This window comes from Pyxicephalus adspersus, chromosome 3 (genome assembly GCF_032062135.1).
Source record: "Pyxicephalus adspersus chromosome 3, UCB_Pads_2.0, whole genome shotgun sequence".
In the NCBI taxonomy this organism is placed as follows: Eukaryota; Metazoa; Chordata; class Amphibia; order Anura; family Pyxicephalidae; genus Pyxicephalus; species Pyxicephalus adspersus.
The window spans coordinates 26,767,604-26,792,283 of NC_092860.1; the positions used below are offsets into that span (position 1 = coordinate 26,767,604).

A 24,680-nucleotide genomic window follows, 5' to 3' on the forward strand; every position below is an offset into this window, starting at 1 on the left:
TCCATGCCTTGTACAGTACTGCGCCCCTATATATGTTGGTGCTCCATGCCTTGTACAGTACTGCGCCCCTATATATGTGTTGGTGCTCCATGCCCTATTCTGTACAGCGCTCCTATATATATTGGTGCTCCATGCCTTGTACAGTACTGCGCCCCTATATATGTTGGTGCTCCTTGCCCTGTACAGTACTGCACTCCCATAAATGTTGGTGCTCCTTGCCCTATTCTGTACATTGCTCCAATATATGTTGGTGCACCTTGCCCAGTACAGTACTGCGCCCCTATATATGTTTGTGCACCTTGCCCTGTACAGTACTGCGCTCCTATATATGTTGGTGCCCCTAGTCCTGTACAGTACTACGCCCCTATGTATGGTGTACACATAAGGAACACACCCCCTGTTACCATGGAGCTGTACGCACGGCACGTGTATCCTCACACCTCGGACGTCCCGTCACCTCAGCAGTCTCCCCTCAGCTCGCGCATCCTCTGCTAGGGGCGGGACCGCTCAGGTGGTGGGCGGGGCTTCGTCCCTCCAGTCCAGCTGTGGTGCACTGGCTGTGAGGAGTCGGAGCTGGCAGCGGCAGGCAGAGCTGTACATCGGCCGGGAGTGAGCGGAGGGCAGCCCGGGACAGGTGAGTGCCGACTTCTCCTCACATACATGGCTGCACGAGCATGGTAACTTTTGTGGACACATTGTATGTATGAGGGAGGGATTCTGTGCATAAAGTGTATGGAGACCAGCAGTGATATCGCAGGGGTCCCCATTGGTGATGGATATGGATCTTTGTGTGTCCTGTGTACAATCTGGAGGTGATTTACCTGTAATTAAACTCTTTCAATTCCCAAAGTGTCCATTAAAATAATATCCAGCGATCCCCCCATCCCCCCATGGGGTGACAACGCTTTGTCCCCATTTACAAATTGTCTTCCATGGTTGTCACCCTGTCACATTACACAATCTAGAAATTCAATGTTTTTCTTGTAGACTACAAACCTTAACCAGACCCTGATTGTAGGAGATTGTGTGTTTTGTATTGTTTTGTTGTCATGTGACAAATGTCATGCCATTGGCTAGCTTTGGGCGAGCGTCTGTTTAGCAGCTCCCAGGTGCCCATTTTTAGGCGCTCGGTGCCCGGAAGCGCTCCATTGTTATTGACAAGTTTATGTGAGCGGTTCAAACATCGCAATGAAACCGCACGCCAAGCAATCACCTGTAACAAGATGGTTCGCAATGTCTCTAATTGGTGGAATCAGCTGCGGGGGCTGAGGATTGGATGACATCGGTGAATCACAGCAGTCCTGCTGCACGGCATCCAAACATCTCAGCACTGCCGCCATTCATTCATTGGGCTTTAGCCTGAGAGCCAAAACCACCAATCAGAACATTTCCCTGGGATCCATGTGACCTGAGCGCACACATGTGATATCCGGGGTATCACTTTAATGACATTCACTATCACTTGTCATCATTTATTCTTTGACGTTTTCATGATCTCATGACAGGTGAATACAAGCCGTTCTTACATTCACACACACATTCATGCTGAGTGCGGTCCTGCTATGGGAAACAAGCAGACAGGAGATCCTGTGAACCACACGAGCGTTCATTCATGAATCGGCCCTTGTCGCTTCAAAGAAAGAGCGTACTCCGAGGAAACACCGCCCTCCTTGTCAGTGAATGTTTGCTTAGAGCCCCGAAGACCAAACATTGAGGAGTCGCTGGTCATAGCCGGCTTGTTAGAGCCGCGATTATTACTCTGAAATGTTCCCTTAATGTGAGCCGTCCATTACACAGCCAGACAAATCACAGCCACCGGACAGACCGGGAATTACCTCAATTTAGGATGTGTGCAGCCTCTGTCTGCAGCTTGGAGGAATTCCTATTGGCTGCAAGTCAAATCATTCACAGCTTTTTCATCCTTCATTCATTTCACCCAGGGCGTTTTCATCCTTCACTTCACCCGCAGCGTTTTCATCTGACGTTTATTTCATCCACAGCGTTTTCATCCTTCATTCATTTCACCCGGAGCGTTTTCTTCCTCCATTTATTTCACCCGGAGCGTTTTCTTCCTCCATTTATTTCACCCAGAGCGTTTTCATCCTTCATTCATTTCACCCGGAGCGTTTTCTTCCTCCATTTATTTCACCCAGAGCGTTTTCATCCTTCACTTCACCCGGAGCGCTTTCATTTGACGTTTATTTCATCCAAAGCGTTTTCATCCTTCATTCATTTCTCCCGGAGCGTTTTCATCCTTCATTTCACCTGGAGCGTTTTCATCCTCCATTCATTTCACCCAGGGCATTTTCATCCTTCATTCATTTCACCCAGAATGTTTTCATCCATCATTCATTTCACCCAGGGCCTTTACATCCTTCGTTCATTTCACCTGAAGCGTTTTCATTGTTCATTTATTTCACCCACAGTGTTTTTATCAGGCATTTATTTCATGCACAGCGTTTTCATCCTTCATTCATTTCACCCGGAGCGTTTTCATCCCACATTAATTTCATCCAGAGCGTTTTCATCCTGCGTTTATTTCATCCTTAGCGTTTTCATCCTTCATTTCACCCGTAGCGTTTTCATCCGATGTTTATTTCATCCACAGCGTTTTCATCCTTCATTAATTTCACCTGGAGTGTTTTCATCCTTCATTCATTTCACCCGGAGCGTTTTCATCCTCCATTCATTTCACCCACAGCGTTTTCATCCTTCATTCATTTCACCCAGAGCGTTTTCATCCTGTGTTTATTTCATCCGGAGCGTTTTCATCCTTTATTCATTTCACCTGAAGCGTTTTAATTCACCAATTTCCCTCCGTTTCATCCATCGTTTTTATTTTCAGAGGTTTCATTCATTGTCATTTTCATCCTCAGCTTTTTCATTCTTCATTCATTTCACTCATGGCATTTCCATCTGTCATTCATTTAACCTGAAGTATTTTCATCCATCATTCATTTAATTTGCAGCGTTTTCATTCGTCATTTGTTTCATCTGCATAGTTTCCATCCAACGTTTATTACATTCACAGCATTTTTATCCTTCATTCATTTCACCGAGAGCGTTTTCATCCGGTGTTTATTTCATCCAGGGCTTTTTTATCCGTTGCTCTGTAGCATTTTCATCCTTCTTTCATTTTATCCATAGCATTTTCATTCACGGATTTCCCTCCGTCATTCATTTCATCCAGAGTAATTTCATCCATCATTGTTTTTATTCATCATCATTTTCATCCTCAGTCTTTTCATTCTTCATTTCACTCATTGCATTTCTATCCGTCATTCATTTAACAACATTCACAACATTTTCATCTGTTACTATTTTCATCCTCAGCATTTTCATTCATTTCACTCATGGCATTTCCACCTATCATTCATTTCATTTGCAGAGTTTTCATTCGTTGTTCTTTGGCATCTTCATCCTTCTTTTATTTTATCCGCAGCGCACTATTTTCATTCTCAGCGTTTACATTCATCATTTGTTTCATCTGCATAGTTTTCATCCAACATTTATTACATTCACAGCATTTTCATCCTTCATTCATTTTATCCGCAGCGTTTTCTTCCGTTGTTCTGTAGCGTTTTCACATGCCCTTCATTTTATTGGCCATGTTTTCATTTGTCATTCATCCAAAGCATTTCCATTCATTGCATTCATGGCACTTTCATCCGTTGTTCAGCAGCGTTTTCGTCATTTTATTGGCAGCATTTTCCAGTGTTGCAGTTGATTGATACCCAAGCAGCAGAGAATATTTGTGATATGGTGGGATGAGTGGTTGAGGCGCGCAGTGACGGGAGCGTATTTCAGGGATGAGCGTTGGGGAGAAGATGTACGGCCCTGGCACAGGAGGGTGGCAGCTGGAGGCCCGGGAGCTTTAGTTACCTTCACCGAGGGATCTATAAAGAGATTTTCTGCGAGCCGAAGTCCTGCAGAGCCATCGCTCACATAAAGCCTGGAGACGTAACCCAGTCCATCTTGTTTCATTGTGGGACTTGGTTTGTGAAGTAAAGCAACTAATCATGGACAGATCTAAGTCATTACTAATCAGTGTTTTAATAATTGAACAAAACTTTAGGTGCCAATTGGAAACAACGATAGCCCCGATTTTATTCTTTTCCTTAATTGGTATTTAGTGATCAAAACTCCCCTCCAGGCAAAAATTACCCCCCCCCCTGTAGGGGATTTTACCCCCAACTTTCCTTGCCTTGTGAGACACACACACGCCCCAAAAATCCTGTTCAGTCACAGACCTCTGACCCAGCACGGAAAATGTGCCCCCTGTAGAATCCTTCCAGCACCCTGTGCTGGACAGCCAATAGGAATTGTCTATGTCACACAGACCCTGTGATGGCCCTGCCCACAGGTTTAGGGGAGTAAGAAGGGTATTTGGATATTTTTTTAATGCCAGCAATTGGAGGGGTTACTGTTATCCTTCAGATAGGGTTAGGACTCTAGGCAAGCAATGTAAGTACCTGCTGTTCAGCAGGGCTGGAGGGTCAGAAGAAGAAGCAGCAGAAGGAGCCAGTCAATTCATCCTGAAAGCAGGACAGAGAAAAGTGACAGATCACTGTGCTGCTTTTTCTTTAAATGTCCAGTCACAGGCTGTCCAGGTCCAGAACCACTGTGGTTCACAAGTGGGATAAAAGATTCTGGCTTCTTCTGGGGATCTTGGGGTAGAAATGGACTTCTCATTTTTATCTTTTTTGGCAGGGGTTCTGCTTTATAACACCTGTAATCCTGTTATGTTCCCTATACCTCTCATCCAACAAGTTATAGATGGTATGGCCTTGTAGGCATCCTATCAGAGAGCTCATACTCCATGTCGCTGTGTTATTCACTGTATTGAATGATGAGTACAGAATACATGCACAGACCAAGCAAAGAAGACAATGAAGTCACATAGTCATTTATTGGCTGTTTATATGTTGGGTACCCTATGAGCCATAATTCCCATCAATTTCCCTATGCGGGGCTCTGAATAAAGTCTAAAGGGCGCAGAAGCCAAAAAGAGCACCGCACAAATAATCAGAGTCAGAATAGGATTTTAGGTTGGCTTAACTGACGCGTTTCAGGGGGCTACAACAGTCTCCCTTCATCAGGGCCTAAGCAATGTAAAAAGTTGTGTGGACTTGCAGCAGAAGATGTGGAAAATGACTGAAATAAATTGCCTGCTATCAGGAACAGTGTCAATGGTAAGAGCTGGCGGTGCAGTTAGGTTTTTATGTTGGTACAGAAAGTCCCAAAATGTTACAGGAAGAGGAGGTAAGAGGACTTTTTCCTGTTCCATGGAAACATATGAGCGGAGTACACACACAGGCCCCTCACATAAAAATATGAGGGGAGTACTCACACAGGCCCCTCACATAAACATATGAGGGGAGTACACACACAGACCCCTTACATAAACATATGAGGGGAGTACACACACAGACATAAACATATGAGGGGAGTACACACACAGACCCCTTACATAAACATATGAGGGGAGTACACACACAGGCCCCTCACATGTGTTCTGTACAAAAGTTCTTTTATATATGTCTGCTGACATCATGTCAGAACACTTTGTTCCCGGATCCCTGAGTATTGAAGCAGATAATGATCCCTTTTAGGCACTGTTACTTTCTGCTTTGCATATGTAGAAATGTTCCATTCGTTCATCCTCCAAGAATTCTTCTGACACCTGTGTAGTAAGCGCAGTCAGGCAAGAAAATTAAGCAACAAATATCTTTTATTGAGATGACACCGGACTGGCTGGAGGTCTGATGCTGGATCTGGAAAAACTGTTCCGATAGGTATAGAGCGTGGCAGCAACAAGTGCTCCCACATGCCTCCTGCTGGCTGTTCAGATTCCTGCACTGATCACTGCCAGGGCTTGATGCTACATGTAGGGTATGAAGAAGGGATAACCATACTCTATCACAACCAGAGCCAAGGGTCTTTGGGTTAGTGGTGTGAAGTTCTGAAATGATGACAATGCCCATCATTCCTTAAAGTGTCAAGAACTCAAAAAAACATTACGTTTCATCTAATAATTATTTGCTTTCTTCTGTTTTAAAAAATTTGCATTCATTTAGTACCCCATAATTATCCTAAACCCTATAACTGCATATCCTTAAAGCACATGGCTACAATTCTTGCTCAATTTAGAATGTCTTCAATTGTAGCCACCCTGTTGTGCTGTACAGAGCTGAGACTACGAGTGTGACACCCCCATCCATGATACACAATGCAAGGAATCATGGGGTATGTAGTTTTCTTATAGGCAAGAAGCTGACCTTGCAGCTGCTCTGCTGCCCTCTAGTGTTTAGAATCTACATAAATTGAGCTGATAAGTAAATATTTTTTTCATTTTTTAATCTATTGCCAATGTTTAGTGAATTCTTTGAGCAGTTGTGGCTTACCGTTGTTTTTGCAAGTCCAAATTGAAAGGTTGTATTTAAACCGACGTCCCATGCACAAGTCTGTGAACCATTGAGATATGGTAATTCCTAATAATGTTTTATGTTAACATGCTTTGCCATACTGTAGTCTAATCTTTTTAAATAAAAAAATACGTGCCCCATCCCTTTATTTTTTCAATCCAGTACACCACAATGTGTGGCACGTTCGATGTGGTACATTGTTAGTCGGTCTGTAAATAACACTACAGTAAACCATGGTGTGCTTATTAGCGTCCATTGTTTAGCACATAAATTTAAATGCGATCTTAGAGTTCATTTGGCCTTACGCTGTGTCTCATTTTTATCATGGACACACATTGATTTACGAGTTATACTACCCAGAGTCCAATCATTTCATAATACAGTGTGTTGCAGTACCAGATTTTACCAGTAGGTGCAGCACTGATTCATGAGTGTGAGGTTGTTTGGGGGATGGGGGGGGGGCTTTGAAGGAGGGGGCTGTCACTCTATTTAAGCCCCAAATTATAAAGACGTCAGATGATTGTCACTGATGATTGCAATCATTTCCATTGACAGATGAATAAACAAAAGCTCCATAGTACTGCACAGCCGTTGTTTCCAATCAGTCTTTTATCAACTCACTGTGCTAGATTGATGAATGTATTACTTTGCCTTGCATGGACACAACACAGGTTCACTTTAGCATATATTACTTTTATTGTCGTTTAGACTTCTGTTTTTAATGAGAGGTTTACTTTATGGGTCAGAATTTGCTTCCTGAAGATCACTTTTTATGCCGTAGTTTTTATAGCCCGTCATTAAGTATACACTTAGGTTTGATAACATTAACAATGAGCTTTGACCCCTGGGGTGTTTCTAACTCTCAGCTGCACAATGACAAATGTGGCTCTCTGAGGGCTGTATCCAAATACATATACATATGATGCGGGACCGGAATGAGGGAAGGTCCAGCACCATTGAAGGATTAGCAGGATTAAAGGTAAGTATCATTTTTTTTATTTTCAGTTTAGTTCCACTTTAAATATCTAAATATGACTTTATGAATTTTTTTTTTATGGCATACCCTATTTTAGATCCTAGATGACATCCATCAGATAATGGCTGCTGGGAAGGGAATCATGGGGCTGTACATAGCACCTCGGCCACCCTAGGCAATGCCCGTACTTAGTGCTAAGCCTCCATGATTGAAAAAAATGAAAACAGATTGGAAGAGATTTTATAACCAATTCAATGATCAGGTTAGGTGTCCTCCAATGAGAACCAGAGATTTAGTCAGCCACCATTCGCCCCGCACACAAACTATGCTGTAATGTATGCCAATGGCAGATATTTAGCTGGAAACTTTTTTCCCCAAGATTAAACAATCACGCCATGTTTTATTCATGGTTTTACATTTTTAATGTTCTCCCTAATAAAATGGAAATCAGTAACAAAAGCTTCATATATAACATTTTTTCAGAGATTGCCAGTAATCTTTCTTGTAAAATTTCATTGCGCTCAGAATATGAAAAAGGGAAAATAATGAAATGTAAGAACATTTGTTCATTCTTATCATAGCTCGTGTACTTATTGTTATGGATAGAGCTGTCCTTAATTTTAATATGCAAAACTATAAGCCAAATGGACTCCTAGAAATAAGATGGCAGTCAAATGTGTAGAAATGATTTATAGGCGTGTGGATATCTCTTCCAGTTTAGAAGAACATAGACATGTTTAGATGCATCCTGCAATGGGCCTGATTTATCAAAGCTCTTAACCTCCTGAGCGTTACACTGAGGTCTAGATTTCTGTACCAAAAGTGATCCATAACCATCCTTGCAATTTTTTTGTGCCCGAACGAAGGTCGGGCTTAAGGGCAAGGTGGTTAAAGACTTTAAAAGAGGGAGTATTGTGGGTGAACCTGGGTGATGCAGCAAGCCTGGAATGGGTCTGGTGCCAAATTATAGCAAATGATTTTAGGAAATCCAGATTTTCTGGATCATCCACCATATTATCTTCTCAAGTCTTTGAGATTTAATAAATAAGGCCAAATGTGTACATCTAATTTATATTTTCTTTATAACTTATCAGGAGGACTGTCTACGGGTGAAGTTTTGGTGTAAGTCAGGTACCGTTAGAACTTGGAAAGTTTAGTATATATATATATATATATATATATATATATATGTTCTATCTTTCTGGAGGCTCTAAATTTTCTTAGTCATTCTAGTAATTTCTTTAGCACTGCGTCCATTGTGGAGGCTGCCATTATTATATAAGCAAGGATGTGCTTCCCCATCTCTGACCTACAAATCTCACTCCAGATCTCCCAAATTGGGACATCAGAGCGTTAGCTTTAGGGCTTTCGTACTCTAGAGCGTGTTTTTCTATTTACTTCTACGTGTACTTCCTGTGGATCTGCATTGGACAAACAGTTCATGATGTGTCTGGTGCATTTGAATGTGTAAGTGCATTGTGATTTAATGGCCTTGAAATTAAGTGAAAAATAAATTGCAAGAAGAAAGCATAGAAATCCAGTAATTCCTAAACAAATGCCAGATTCTTTAATTCACTAAATTATTAACCTAATGTAAATCTAATGTATTCTAATGGGATTTGGTGACTTCATTAGTTAAGGATATTTCCAGCAAGTACTGAAACACCTGTTGATCTTGCCAGAAATGTTGTGTTCTTATCACCTCCTGTGAGCTGAAAAACCAAAAGAACCTTATCATCATTATCATTTTCCAAGCTGCTATTCCCATTGCTCCACCATGTAATGGAGAGGAAGAAAAGCAGACATCCTACGTCCTTCCATAGACACTGTGAAGGACTAGATGTAGGCAAGAAATTATATCGGTAGGCTTTCCAGGTGAAAAGAGAGGAGATTTAAATCCATAAAGTTTGTACCTGCAATATACAACAAGAAGAAATTTATTTTTGTAATTAGAAGTAGTGAGAGTGCTCGTATTTGACCTGGTATTAACCAGAGAGTGACAATGAGGTTCATCACTGTGCTGCTTCTCCTTTCATTGTTCATTAAAAAGAAGGCATGTGTCCAGGATGACTTAAGCTCATATGAAGGGGATTAAATGATTGTGGCCATCAGACTGGGGACATCTGGTGGCAGGACAAAGTACTGTGGGGAACATCTCGGGCTTGAAGGTGCACATTGCTGGCCTTGTTATTTTTGGCAGGAGTTCAGCTTTAATATTTGTTTTACCCAATCTAATCTGTGACAGGCCCATTCTCATAAGCCGGTACAATGATTCTATTTTTATTGATCTTACGTACTGGCTCATAAGTTGTTTGGTGGTCATTCTACAGTATAACAGCAGACAATTTTCTTATCTTGAATTGGCTAGTTGCTGGCATATTGACGTTACATTATATCTGTAAAACCAGACTTCGCTTATGCAAGTTTATTTTTATGTTGTTTTTTAATTCAAGATACTGTAAAGGAATGAAAGCTTAAAGGAAGAAAACGATTATCATATACTCACCATGGCGCTTTGTAAAATCTACATTATACAGCAGGAGTAAGTGCCTAAAGGCAGTTTAGAGTCAGTGGCACATATTGTACTGAAAAAAGGAAAATTGTATTAATTTGTATTTTCTGTGTACCAAAGTGAAAAACTAACCCCAGAAAAAAAAATCAAAAATTCCCTTGCAGTAGGTCTAACCTCACTGCAAAGCCTAAATGCTCATTGTAGTCCAGGGGGTAACAAGCCAAGCAGTTACAGGTACTGACATCATCCCCTGCAATGGGCCAGTAGCAATTTTATCATAGTATATAACTGATGGTAACCATTGCTTACTTGTTTAGCAATGGTTTGCCATAGGTGGTAAGTAATCAGCTGCTGTAAATTCTTTGTTAAGGTACACAGCACCGACAACCACCAGTAAATGAGATCGCAGGTGGTGGTCAGTCATAATATTTGTTCAATACCATAATAATATGAAACCACTGTATTTCCTGGGAGCGTACCATAAATTATCATATGGTTACAGCCCTAATTGAAAGTGATGATACGAAGAGCCTACTTGCAGCCTGGAAGGGTTGGATGGATGAAGAGCACGAACCACCAGGATAGCAAGAGCATGAAATTCTGCAGTAAATGAGTAACATAAGAAAGTTGTTCCCTGCTAGGCCTAAACAAGCTTTATTAGCACCAAAATTTTTTCTTTTTTTTTTTTATCTTATGGCTTTTATCCCAAAGAAGATGTTCCATAATCCTACTGTCTTGCTTCCTATGTGTAAAAATGGGCTGTACTACTTTACCCCCAGAGCGCATAGGATCTGCACACATTTTCAGAAAACAGAGGTACTTTTATGATATTGATATGGCATAATCTGGCAAGGTACGGATTACAAAGGTTTCAAAACTCTGGATTCATGTATAGCTCTCCTGGACTTGGAGTTGGATACCCCAAGGTAAGTGTGTGCCGAATAGTGTGCAGAGCATACTTTCCAGTTATAGCAAAAGCTCACCAACATTAATGAATTCAACTTTGCTATGGGAAGGACTAGCACCTGGTGCCATTTAACAGATGATCAATACCAAAGATTTATTGCCCTTTCAGTATTGCAGATTTAAATAAAAATGTTGCTTAATACTTTAATGGTGGTTTTTGTAATCCAGAGAGATTAACAACCAAGATAAGGAGCCACCTGGCAGCCATATTGATCCCTTTCCTTCCTTAGAAGTAGCACGTAGATCCGAAAAGAGAATCTATGCCGGCACAGTGGAAAAACAGAAACCCTGGGAGGGCTGTTGCTGTAAATAATGGAGTTGAATCTCTTCCAGTATATTGAGGAAAGTCCTAGGAGAGGATGTCTATTGCATATGGAATGGATGTGTGTTAGTGAATATAATTGACATCCTAATGGAGAAATTCTGAGTTAAGCTAGAAAATAGCGGGGTGTGGAGAGCAATGTATATTCTTTAAGCATGCGGCTCAGTCAGTGAGGTTTATTTTCCTATACATAGTGCTTTTCTAGCATCTAACTCTTTTATTGCTGGCTTTTATTCTAATGCCCTTAACTTCAGATGAACAGCTATATACGCAGCTGAAATACACAAACAGGAACTGTGATATGTGCCAAAAGATTTGTAAAGTAACAGACAGATTTCTTATCCACCCATGTCTGTGTGATCATATGGCATTAAGAGGATGACAACACATTTCAGGGCTTGCAATTTCAAAGATTCTGTGACACTGGCCAAAGTAACATTGTACCTTGTGGAATACTAGTGATCAACACACTATACCAAATGTAATATATTTATCAATACTTAGATTATCCCTGGTGATTCTTCCGGCAGCAAATTTCCTGTCCTGGAGTGACAACACTGCTCTGTGTCTGTGGAGAAGACACCTCAGGATAGAAGTGTTTGGACTACAGAACACCCCCTTAATCTACATAACATAGGCTATCGTAGCGGGAAGGGGTTTCTGTGCACCACACAGAGGGCTGGAGACCTTAGTAAAGAGCACAGACAGTTATCAGGTTTAGAGGAAGGAAAGGTGGGATGCATCATTTTGAGAATATTTGGATTCATCAGTCTTGCCTGGAAAAGGGATTGCAGGGTCTGGATAGGGGTAGTATTAATTGTATTGCTGCAGATTTGCAGCCCTTTGTTTAGGATCCAGGCCCAGAGTGTACTGCCAGTGAGCCAGACACCCTATCCCTTTTCCACGCCAGAAGCTGGCGATGGCTCTGGAGCACCTGGCCATTGATAGAAAGGCATCTGCCTTTACCATTGGGAAGAAGTTGGAGCCGGAGGCCAGGTGGCTCAGGTAGAGAGGCTGTGTTCATCCTGCATGCTGGCAGAGCCCAGGAGGTCTCTCAAAGTCTGTCCGTGGGGCTTATATAGAGCCTGTAGACTACATTTTGTGTTTTTGTCATGTTGTGAATGACATTGATCCCCTGTGAGGGAAAACCCTGAAGTTTGTATATTGTTGCTGTTTTTTGATTAAAGTGGTCAAAGCACTCTGAAAATGAATTTAAAGCCCAAGATATCTCTTAGGTATATATTTAACAGAAAAAAAAAATGATTTTAACATTATTTCAGCCTAAAGAATGGAACCTCTCATAGCAACATCCGGTGTGCAAAGATCTCACTAAAAATCCCTAAATGGTATCCATATTAGTGATCTCACTCTTTAAGGCCTGTCATCTAATTTAAATATCAGTATTGGGTGGATTGTCCCTTTAAATCTCTTTCATCATAATGGTCAAATCGGAGCACAGAAGTAAAGTCTAAAGTGTGAGTAACTTCTACACTGATTTTTTTAGATGATGGTATTTGAAGTTATGCAATTACATTTTCTGCTACTAAGATAAGAAATCTCACTAAATCACTATGAACATATATACAGATCAGCTATCATAACCCTATGCTATGAGGCTATCTCTATAAAACCTAATGTTAATAGGGTCCAACTGTTGTATCCATGTGGAAGAATGTAAGGATTCAAGAGCAGTGCAGACCCAGGTCTGAATCAGACAGGTGGTCCATTTGCTCCATTTGGTAGAAAGCAAGGAAAAAAACAAAACAGACAAGGACAAAATAAAAACCTATGCTCACCAGTGATTTACAGTAATAGTAACACACCTTTTATAACCATTTGTTTTGGTACCCCAATGCACCTTGAAAAAGCATATGTGTTGTTGTATATGCCTAATGTCATGTGTGTTGTGCTACAAAAAATTTGAACTGGCCTAAATTTTCCGTTCGTTGGTGTGCACTTTAGCCCAGTCTTTAAGAATGAGCTGTTTAGTAAACAGCCTATAGATGGTAGATAATTGTTGCCTATTCTAGATCCTTTTGACTGGGCAGAGCTAAAGTTGTCTATGGGGGTGGGGGTACAGAAGTCTGTTTTCATAGGTTAAAGTATTTTATACTTTTAAGTTGTTGATGATGGGTCACTTCCTGTTAAATGTTCTTTAGTGCATTATTGGTGACCTCCAGTAGATGGTGCTGTGTCAGCATGTAAAGTGTGTAACAAACTCTAACACCTCCAAGGACAAGAGTTTGTTTACATGGGGAAACAGCACCATCTATTGTTGTGACCTTAGTACCCAAAAACCCTAAATTATATTAAATATTCATATAGTTACTTATTTTTTTGCCAAGGGATTCTTGGTTCTGTTTACCTAGTTTTTTTAGGCACTGTGGCTGGTAGCATAGATCCAAGCAGCGCAGGGGAACAGCATCACACCCATATGTCATCTCCCTCTCTCTCAGCGTGTTTACTCTCATCCTATGTAAATCCAATGTAAAGGAACCTATTTGATTTCTACCATACAGGAGATTACAAAAAGATGATCTGAAGATACTGGTGTTTTATTTTTTTCAAAGATAGTTTAATTAGAGAAAGGAAAACAAATAATCACAGACCTGTTTGGAACACACTGCACTAGCACCAAGTATTTAAAGGGTATGCCATCATCAAAAAACAATTTAGAATACTGAATGATGTGACTAGCATTGTTTCATATGGCAGGATGGTTGGAAACTCAGATCTCCTCTTTATCCCTTTGTTTTAGCGAGCATTTTGTAACACGTGCCAGCACTAAAGTTTAAGGAGGATACAGCCAGCAGTGTGCTGTTCGGTACTTCTCTGATAAACACATATATTTACTGCCTCATTTTCCAGAAAGAATTTCAAGTTTTTCAACTATGATAACTACAGGGCTGCCAGCTCAGGATGGCCAAAGCTAACGAGCGTTGGGTATAGGCCCAAATAAAAATAGGAATCTGGAATCCTAAGGCCCTGGACGTTTATCAAAGAGGCTGATTGTTGGCCTGGGTATGCCAGAGAATGTTTTGAGAGTTCTACAAACCAGGATTTGAGTACAGACATACAGTGGCCACAGTGTGAAGAGTCTTTGCAGCAAGCCAAGTCTTTAAAGTGATGATTTCTCAGAAGGGACAGAAAAAAGTGGCTGGTTAATCCAATTCACTTGCAGAAAGGTGAAAATGTCAAGATCATAAGGGGTGTAAGTGGCCACCAGTGCGCTTACCGGCCATTGGATTAGGCTAAATAATATCTTCATGTCCAGTTTACTATTTTCTATTACTGCATTACATATCAGGTGAAACTACAGGCAAACAACTAAAAATATTTAAAGTAATATACTTTTGTTTTACTTGTTCTAACAGAGTTTTGTGTTTAACAAGATCAAATCAATATTATTATTACACAGTATTTATATAGCACCAGCATATTATGCAGGGCTGTATAAAGCCCATAGTCATGTCACTAACTGTTCCTCAAAGGAATTCACAATCTAATGTCCCTACCTCAGTCATATATCTTTAATACAGTCTAAGGTCAATTTTGGGGGGAAGTTACATAATCTAACTTCCCGGAGTACCGGGAAGAAAACCCACACAAACACCAGGAGAACCTGCAAACTCCATGCAGATAATGCCCTGGCCGAGATTTAAACTTGGGACCCAGCGCTGCAAAGGCCAGAGTGCTAACCTCTGAGCCAAAAATTCCAACAATTGTCCTGCATTCCATGGCACTGTCCTGGATTTTTTTCTTCTACCTCTCAGTATATTGTCTATGCATCAAAGAAGCATTCTGTTAGTAAGAGGGATCCAAGGCAATGGTACTTCCAGCCAGTTAACCCTACATTTAGGATTTTGTTTCTAGATGTAATAATGGAATGGTGAGTCTATAGGGTCAGAGGGAAAATTCTGACAATAGATCTGCTTTAAACAAAATCCTGGTGTCTGAAGTACCCCAATGCATGGCACTTTCTTCCTTCCTTCCAACAATTGAGCCGTCTTCCTTTTGCTGGACACCAACAACAGAGCATGCTTCCTCCCACTAAGGCTTAACAATTTTATGTCACATATTTCTGGCCCCTGCTATATATATCATGTATGCTATAATGTGTTGTATGTTACAAACCTCTGATACTTGCACTTTATAAGTATGAAATATGTTGTGCATTACATAGCCCTTTTCTCTGCACTCTGTATGATGTATGTTACATATTTCTCAAAACTGCATATAAAACTGGTCACTGCATCTTATATGCTGTGTTGTATGATACATACCCCAACCCATGCAGCCTATACGGTATGTTGTCTATTACACCCCAGCACACATTTTTATACTTTGTAGATTCCTGACTATTTCACAATGTATTCTATTTTGTATGTTACATAGCTCTGACTGTACTGTATATGTATGCAGTTTCAGATTGCTGAGTAGTCCACATATAATGTTCTAATGATGAACATTGTCATTTTCAAGAATTATCCTCTTTACTGAAGTTTGTGTGCATCTGTGAGTCTCTTGCTTGTATCACAATAACAGAGGAGTATTTTTGTGGGTACAAAGAATTGACCTTCTTTCTCAAAAACTATAATTGGAAGCTATACAGATCCATTGTCATGTAAAACAGTACATATACAATATATTTATTGACATGTATTTTGGAATTCCATTTTTATCTTGTTTATATCTTTAATATATTGAAAACAAATTTATTTTGTTAAACCTGACTGGGTTCAAAATTGTTTCTGTTTTCTATACTAGGAGGTTAAGTCAGCAAAGCAGGTAGTTTCTGCATAGTTTCTGCGCAGGTAGTTTCCCCCCCCCCACACACACACAACCTTTTGGACGTCACAGACCACTAAATCTACAGACTCCAGACTGCGCATGCTCAAGGAGCCGTGTGATACTTAAAGGGGAAAAAACGTCCCCCAGAGTGATGTCATGATGCCAGAATCCGTCCACTCTCCCATTGAAGGTCTGAGACACAACCCGCCCACCGCCCTGAGCCTGCGACGCATACGGGGGACATGGTCCGCGGCTCTGGCCGGTGAGCCCCCCCCCAAGCAGAGTCCTTCCCCTGACCCCACTGGGGGGTGCACCAACCATAAAATTTTCTCGTGGACCACATGTTGGTGTTGACACTGCTGCTCTGGAGCTTTTTGTAAATGAAACTTTTGAAAGCATGATAAAAAATGAGTTGTTACCTCAATGATAAAATAAACCAAATTGGTCACCCTGGGTAACAACCTTTGTTTTTAGTATCTTTTTTTTTAATAACTTGAAGTTCCAGTGTCACCCCTCAGTATTTACTTGGAACAAGTTGATAAGGAAGCAGCCGAATCCAGGATGTACCTGTCTTACTTTTCTCTAGTTACTTTCCTATTACTGGATTCTTACATGTAAACCCAACACCGGGGTTAAGGTCACGGATGTCACAGGGATTGCAGTAGCTCTAGCATCAGATTACTTGCAGACCTCATGTCTTTATTTGCAAAATGGTGAGGAAGACGCAGGAATATGTAGTCCAAACTGAGTTTTGTTAAATTATATGGCAAGCACATGGCATACTGTCTTTAAATGTAGCTCCTGCTGTAACATTTTGGTATAAAAGATGTGGAAAATATGCCTTAACACAAGAGAAGAAGCATTCTGATATACTGCTGGCAGTGATTTCAAATTTCGGTGTGTTACCAGCCAATGTTTTGGGACTTTGAAATCGGTTTGTGATTGTTTTAGAATTGACAAATTGATTTTCTATAAGGATTCATGTAGAAAAGTATAAATTATCTACCAAAAGTAGAAGCCTATGCTTGGTTTTGACCCACAAACAATTCAGTGTTACATACAAATACCAGCCCAGCATTGGGTGTTTGTACACCTTCTAATGGTTTTAATTATATTTGATTTTATTCTGGCTGTTTTTATTATTGTATAATGTGTACATGTTCATTCCAGGATATGTATTTGTCTTTAACTCCTTTGGGGGTGAGAATTTATGATATATATTTAGTGTGTGTTACAAGGTTACTATAAAAACTGGGTAGGACTAAAACACATCAACCAGGAGATAGTTTTGCTTCTCCATTGTGTGTTTCCCAAAAGAATATCCTCTTTTTGTTGGCTTTTTTGGATGTGTTTATAACTAAACTTGAAGGCTTTCTCAGGAATGTGGGTCAGGTTGGTGGAGTGGCTCTATGGTTAGCAGTCTTGTACAAAAATACCACATTTAGTACACAGCAGGAGCCCTCCATGACCCGGGTATTGCAAATTGGGCAAAATGAGAAGTTGAACAGTATGAGTTTAAAATAGGGAAACCTTTAAAGTAACTTTTCCTGATAAAGTGTGTACAATGGGTCAAAGCAGGAGGCTTACTTTGGAATACAGGGCCTCTAATATCTTTTAGCTTTGCTTAAAGGGACTCTGTCTCTTGATATAGAGTCTCTTTTTTGCTGACGTTGCCAAAAAATCTACAGATTTTATTCAGTCACATATTCTAAAACACAGTTGTCTCCTATTTTAGTGGAGTGATGCTTTTTAGGTTTGTATGTCCATTTCTGCACATTGTGGATAAATCCTCCTCGGTGTGTAACAGGTAACCTTGAATATTATAATGTAAGGGTTTACTTTTGCAGCATTCTCTTTGTCATGGAAGCATACAAACAAAAAAGAAAATATATGCCTGTTGCAGACGTGGAAAAAATAACAGATTATCAAATATTATTTTACAATTCCACCTGTGCACCTACGGAAGTATTTGTGAAAGGAGCTCAGTGCATAGTTGCAAAGGAATGGTAATACAATGATTCAAGTACTTCCCATGACATTGGCCTCATGAGACTGTCGCTGGCACATTGGTGTTATTTTAAACACACAGAATCTTTGTGCTAAGATATTGATGACATACAGGATCTTAGGAGGCTCTGCTTTTGGTTATGTATGTTGTGAATTTAGCTTTGCGGTGTGATTGTTGTAAAAATGGGTTGTTGAATGGCTTGCTTATGACTCAGGTACCTATATTGAAAGAAGCCCATAGAAGCTAGAAGCTAAATATAATATTTATATATATATATTTTAAACTCCAAGTATGTTGTATACATGGATAAGGGGCCTGATTTATTAAAGCTCTCCAAGGCTGGAGAGGATACTCTTTCATCAGTGAAGCTGGGTGTTCCAGCAAACCTGAAATAGATCTGGTCCAGGATTGAAAACATTTGCTAACTATGAGTTTTAGGAAATCTTTTCCAGATTCACTGCTTCACTGATGAGAGTGTATCATTTCCAGCCTTGGGAGAGAGCTTTAAAAAATCAGGCCTATGGTATACAATATGAAATATAATGTTCACTCTTAAAATGAGCTGTTGGTATATGTAGAGGTTCTGCCAACATGTCATGTGATCTTTGCGTACCAATAGACTGAAATTGGCACGCAATATTTCTATTTTGTTTATTTATAAACCAACAAATATGACATTCAACACACTTTGGAGATTCTTCCATCTTCATTGGCAGTGATGTATTCTTCATGAGAGAAATGTGATTAATGTCAAATTTACTCTCTGTAATTAGACCCTTAAGTACGTTCGCAGCAACCTACCCAAAAAATGGTTAGCTGTCCAGTATAAATAAAACGTGTTTCCATTATTTTTAAAAGCAGATATAATAAGCTGTCTAAATAGGAGCTGTAAACAACCCTATGTCATTTTTCTAAAACTAGGGACTGGTAATATGTGAATTAACTGACCTCCACAACCAGACACCCGGTATGACCTTGTCTGTGTCTCCTCTGCATAACTGCATGAAAACTGTTCTGGCCTTTAAAACAAAATCAGAGCAACGATCTCAATGCAGGTTTAAAGTTGTAACTCTACTTTTACTTATAAAAAAACTTTATCATTGAATGCAGCCAGTCTTACAATCCACACGTTCCTGCCAAACTAGCATGACTATTGACCTTTCTGCAGACTACACAACACGTCAGCCATTAAAGCGTACCTCAACTCATTATTTTCACTTTACATAAAATGTTATTTATTTTTTATTTTTTTTAGGTGCAACACCCTTTAAAAAAAAAAAAAAAAAGGGTGAGGCACCTAGGTGATCAAGACTGGAGCGCAAAGCCTCCTGGTATACCTACGCCACACAACCCGGGGGGACTCTGGGTGCTCCTTCAGTGACATGCCCTAATCTTGGACACGCACAGAAGGGGCATTTTTTCTATTAAGGGAAAGAGATGCCGATCTCACGCAAACTCAGTCTTTTTTTCCCCCTTACAGCAGGCTACATCACCCGATTCCGCACATTGGCAGTGCAAGATCGGGTGACGTGCAAAGAAGGAGGAAGAAGGAAGTGAAGCATGAAGATGGGGGTGCCCTGCGCTTCCTTAGCTCTAAGGCGAAGAGGAGTTCCAGGACGACGCGGGACCGCATCGCGGGCAGGACCAGCTCCATCGAGGGCCCTGCAAGATTAAAGGTAAATGTAATTTTTTTTTCAGTTTAGTTGCGCTTTAAGAATGATACAGGACTTGCCTAAGTCTATGACTGAACAATTAAGGAGCAGAAACACTGAGGTCATCCCTGTACTCTACCATCCTTTGTTACCTCTGCATGTATTTTTGGTTTGATTAAGCCAAACACTCTCTCTAATCACTGAACCTTTTCCCTTGATAGGGGTACAAGGCAAGGATGACCCTTATTTCTGCTTTTCTTAGCCCTAGCCATTAAACATCATGCTTTGCTAGCACACACATCTCCCCTAACCAAGGGATTACCAATAAATTCCCTAAAGGCACGTATTTCCCTTTATGTAGATGACACCTAAATTTACTTGGAGGACCCAACTCAATCTTCTTTCTCAATAATCTGGAAGAGTGTGAGGTACATTTAGGGTAAAAGTTAAATTACAGTAAACCTATACTACTTCCACTGGATCCCAAAACTCCTCCTAATGCCCATCTCATCTCCAAACTACAAATTGTAGACAAATTTAAATATCTGAAATATCCTTTTAAATCCATACCATAAGAGATTGGATGGACCTTTAGTTCTGATGAGAAGAGTTATTATCAAAAAAATGCATTTCCCACTAATGTATATTCTTGCTAATTCTCTCTGCCTAATAGACAAGACTTGTTTTAAAGAAGTCAATTCCATGTGTGCTGTATCTCCAAAAACTCTCCAGCTTCCACTGAAACAATGGACCAACGTTTCCCAATTTTCATCTCTTATTTTGTAGCCTGATTATTGTAGTAAAAAAAAAGCATGGAGTCCACAGGACTGGGAAAGACTGGACACACAAGTCTTTGGTCTGCCAACTACTACGCTAGAAAACTGAGTACTTAAATTATGCAGTTGTGTTGTCTTATGTATAAGACATACCTTTGTAGTGTGCTTCATTGATTGATATGTTGGCCTAATTAATGACCACTCACTTCCTACTAATGTCAAGAAACTTGCTTACTGTAACACAAGCTAGAAAATCAATCCCTTTTAGTTGTAAGAGACCTTCCCACCAACTCTTGCTGAATGAATAACTTCACTCCTAGGTAAATGGCTTATGAATCAATAGGCTGTTCCCAACAATTTGAAAAAAAATTGGGGTTCCTTTTCCAGCTTCATACTTACAACTTTTCTCCTGGTGTAATATACCAACTCTTCACATTATATTTTTTATAATTCTTTACAAATGATAAGACATTATTTACCTTTTTTTAATTCAGTTCATAATAGTTTATTTGTGTTTTGTGATAAACAGATTTATTGTATATGTAAATATATATATTTATATATGAAACAAAAAAGTTACCTTTAAAAAAGTAATTATAATCTCATCTCCTGTTCTTTCTGTAAGTTTGACGTGTTTCCAGTTCACCACCACCTGGTCCAAAATGTGTAAAGACATGACACCTTGTAGAACACCAGTTAGCTTTTTAATCCTTTATAAAGCTACATTTCTACTATAAGAAATGAAGTTCCTGCACATTATACTGCAGCACGACAACTCACAGCCACCTGCGTACCTGTCTGTTCAGATGCCGACTCCATTCATTATACTGTATGAGTCAACACACAGACAGAAATGCGTGCAGCAGTGTTTTGCCAAATCGCACTGCCGCACAACGCATCAGAGGGAACATCAGACATTGTTCTCTATGCAAGATCTGATGTCCTTGTGTATCGCATGCTAAATGAAGGACAGGAAGCAAGTGAACAGAACCACACTGCACATAATGGTAACAAAGCCTGAATGTGTTGGGTCTGGTCCCCATAAAGAGTATAAAAGAAAATGCTGTACATGTTTTAGTATTCCTTTTATTATGCAATATAATATGATGGTATATTATGAAATGGCTGCTTTTCAAACTTTCATTTGTATATCCCAGAAATATTTTGTTAATATCAGACAAAGCTTTCAGGAATAGAAGACATTGTTTTAACTTCATTAACTAGAAAGGTTTCATTTCTGGAAATCCAAGAACAAACAATTTTATCAATGCCTTTATCAATGGTTCTCAAGCAGAACATTTTTCCATAGTTAGTAGAATTGATTAGGAACTTCTGGGATCCTGACAGGACAGGAAAAATATAATGCTTTTGGCCCAGCCAGCCTCCCTCTTTACCATTCAGTGAGTGAATGTATTTTTTCTTCTGTTACTCATGCCATTTATCATCTGATTTTCAGCCTTTCAAATCAGCCTCTGCTCTACATGCAGCTTATTATGCACTCTGAAAGTTTATCAAACAATGCTCCCTTATCAATAAAACATGGAGATTACTGAATTGTTTTCTTGGCTTGGCAGGGCTACGATTCAAGTCAGCTTACCCCTGAATGTTTTCTGGACTTCACAGGCCCAAAGAAAAAAATATAACACATCAGAGAAAGAACTACAATGACCCAACACATATACATTTCTTATAGTGTATATGACCGCAATAAAGACCAGAATTTTAGTGAAGCTTAAAGCTGACATCTATTTATTATTATTAATATAATTATTATTAATAATATTAATAATAATAATAATAATAATGAACAGGATTTATATAGTGCCAACATGTTACACAGCGCTGTACATTAAATAGGGGTTGCAAGTGACAGACAGTGACATAGAAAGAGGACTCTGCCCTGAAGAGCTTACAATCTAGGAGGTGGGGGAAGTCTCACACAATAGGAGGGGAGATATGTAATGGTGGAAAGTAGTGAGGGTTTTAAGAGACAAAAGAAGATGGGTAGGCAAGTATAAAAAAAATGGGTTTTAGTGCCCTTTTAAATGAGCAGAAAGCAGGTAAATATAAAAGACACAAACACTGTTCTTTTTTAAGAATGCATCATTAAATGTCTTTTTAAATGCTAGCAATTTAAATACTGAATGTTGACTTGGTGTAATCATCTTACAATCCTCTGTAGAGCAGAGATTATACTGTGAGAGGAAGAAATAGCTCATGATGTTAGTCGGTTGTGCTGCAATGTTCATGTAGTAACAAAAGACATTATAGAATAATATAATAATATAATAATATAGAATATAGAAGAAAGAGCAAAATAACAAAGGAGTTAACTCACCAGTCTGATTCTTCACCTTTCACTGTCCAGTAACAGGCTTGGATAGATAGACCCAAATATGAATCTCTAGGAGAGCTCTGATGGGGTTGGGAACAGTGGTTCCTATGCGCCTCCCTTCATCTATCACCTAGCCAGCTGCTTGGCAGTCTCAACTAATGGGCCTGGTTTAATAAACCTCCCCAAGGCTGGAGAAGATACACTTTTATTAGTGAACCTGGGTGATCCTGAAAACCTAGAAACAGAGGAAATCTGCAAATTTCTTTAAAGGAAATCTGCAAATTTCTTTAAAATCATACCTATTTACCTTGCCAAGCTTTTCCTCGTATAGGGTGATAACACTGTTCCTATCTCTGTATTCTACTGTGTTGTCCTGTCATACGCCCTCCCAGTGAAGATTTCAAATGGTAACACCAATACATATTGGGTCTGATTTATTAAAGCTCTCCAAGTCTTAGCAAGATAGACATGGTTGAACCTGGGTGATCCAGAAAACATGTAATGGATTTAAGTGTTCAACCCAGAATTTTTTTTAAGCTGAGTGGGAAGAAATTGTAGGCGGGTGGCAGCCCCTGTATTTTGACTCAATTCATTAGCAACCACCCAAAAACAGACTGATGGTTGCTGAAAAGTGCTGGGTGGTGCGCCCAGCTAAAAGGGCTGGGGAGAACACTGGATTTGGATCAGGATTTACAGCATCTGCCTACTAGAAGCAAATGGATTTAGTGTAACATATATCAAATCACCTCCTCTAGCATTGGATAGGCTGCTTACCCTCATGAACGTATGTTAACAAATAAAGAATGAAGAAAAGTAGGGTATTTTAAATGCAGCAGTGTATTAAACATCAAATAAAGACAAAACATATACATTGTTACATCATAATTGGTATATATGTTTCCTAAATTCAATAATACCCCCTTAACAACCTGCTATGGGTTTTTTTGGGGGGAGCCAGACATAGACTGCTAATTCAGTGAGGTGGGCGTTAAGAAGTAAATGATGAAGTGGATGTCGTGTACTGACGCGTTTCGCCTAATTTGGCTCCTTCAGAGGACTAGTAGTTTTCACAATATAAAGTTGAAAAGGTGGGTAAAAGGACTATTCAGAGGAGGCATGATCAAAAATGATTGGCAAGGCACATCAGTTCTAGTGCTTAGTATTGCCTGTTGATAAGGGTAGGATTTCCAAAGGGGCCGAGGCGCCTGATGTTGGTGCTGGTGGTTAAAATGCAGCAATGATCACCAGCAGGTTGCTAAGGGGGTATTATTAGGAGACTTATATATACAAATTGTGATGTAACAATGTATATGTTTTTGTCTTTATTTGATGTTTAATACACTGCTGCCACTTTTCTTCATTCTTTATTTGTTACTAACTAGAAAAAAATGATTTTAAGAAATCTGTTTCATGTTTGCTGTATCATCCAGAATCCCCCATGATAGTTTTTCTTCTCCAGTCATGTAATGTCTTAATGCATTTCCTTGTATAAAAAATAAGTATTGAATTTTTACCACATTCACCCAGCAAGGTGATGATTATTTTTCTGTACAGCCTGAACTCATTTTAATATTTCACCCTCAGTGTTTACCACTGCAAAGCATGTACATATGTTATTACAAATCTGTGATATGATTATTTGTATGAAGCTGGTTTATTATTTCTAAAATGAATTGACATGACTGTAAATTCCTTGTACAAAGAAACAACCACTTTTTTTATTTAACATAGTGAAGCAAAGGTCTTGTGGGTTGGATGCCCAAATTAACTCCTTACTCAATAGAAAATAAATTAGAGCAGCATGAGAGTCATAGAGTTACAATGGTCATCCTTACCTTATGATGTTCAAATGCATCTTATTTCTACTTTGAGTTATTCAGGACACTGAGGAGGATTTTTTTAAATTGTCTGTATGTG

At 39.6% G+C, this 24,680-nt stretch overlaps 1 protein-coding gene across 1 annotated transcript in view; it reads left to right on the plus strand.

Annotated features, from left to right (window-relative positions):
- The first annotated feature begins 574 nt into the window (after positions 1–574).
- The window catches only part of ZNF385C (zinc finger protein 385C), a 182,379-nt gene continuing 158,273 nt past the window's right edge, over positions 575–24,680 (plus strand). The window contains exon 1 of the mRNA XM_072404043.1: positions 575–634. The gene's annotated coding sequence lies outside the window, so the exon portion shown is untranslated. The remainder of the gene's footprint in view (positions 635–24,680) is intronic.